The sequence below is a fragment of the Arachis ipaensis genome, chromosome B06 (assembly GCF_000816755.2).
Source record: "Arachis ipaensis cultivar K30076 chromosome B06, Araip1.1, whole genome shotgun sequence".
NCBI classification, from domain to species: Eukaryota; Viridiplantae; Streptophyta; class Magnoliopsida; order Fabales; family Fabaceae; genus Arachis; species Arachis ipaensis.
The window spans coordinates 77,850,342-77,851,361 of NC_029790.2; positions in this window are offsets into that span (position 1 = coordinate 77,850,342).

Genomic DNA, 1,020 nt, shown 5'->3' on the forward strand with positions numbered 1-1,020 from the left:
TTTTACAGATATGTCTGATTCTTTTTTATGGGCCTTGATGAGTTTAATTGTTAATTATTATGTTTTCCTTCTAATTTGTCATTTAAAAAATCATATGGCTTGCACTTGGATTTGTTTGTTTTATCTTTAATAACAACAACAATATAATTACAACAATAATAATAATAAATGAAAAAAAAAAACTCATTTACACTGAAAATTTACAACCCTAAAATCTAATTTAAAACTCATATTTACACTATAACTAAAACATTGAAATATATGTAACGGGAGTCATTTCCGTTCCTCGAATTAACATCATCAAACAAACTAAAAAATTGTTAACTCGCTTATTATTAACAATGAAAAAAAAAATATCGAGTAAACAATAATCATACAATAATTTCTCTCTATCATCTATGTAAGGTTATAATGTTTCTTGATCCATAAAGCTAATTAAGTTTGTTGAGGCCAAATTCTTGTGTAATTTTTAGGTGGGATATAGCCCTCGTCATTTAGTTCAGCAAAGTAATAATCAATTCCCATTGACTAAGACGTTCCCACTTGTCTTTCCTCGGTCATTTCAAAATAGGGGTTTTCTGCCGTAGAACCAACAGCACCAGCAGCGGAGAGAATGTAGTAGAACATCATCATATCATATACACGAACCCTGATACGTTTTTAAGCAGCATATATTGTAAGATTATACACTAACCACCAAAGATATTATTCATAGTCAACACATTATTACATTATGACAGTAAAAACATACAGGTGCAAGGTAATAAGAGCAGCACATATACCTCAACACAGAGGTAATGCACATAAGGGATCAAAGAACAATCCGAGAGGGGAAATATAAAGGGGAAGAAGATAGATACACTACTTCTTCACTTCCATACACATTATTATTTTTAGTATATTTATCTAGTTTCCTCATGTCTAAGCAAAGCCTTATTATTGAGGTGATCACTCCTCCTAGCATGCATAACTTACTACGGTCACATTTCCTTTCTTATTTACCTTATTAATTATAATACA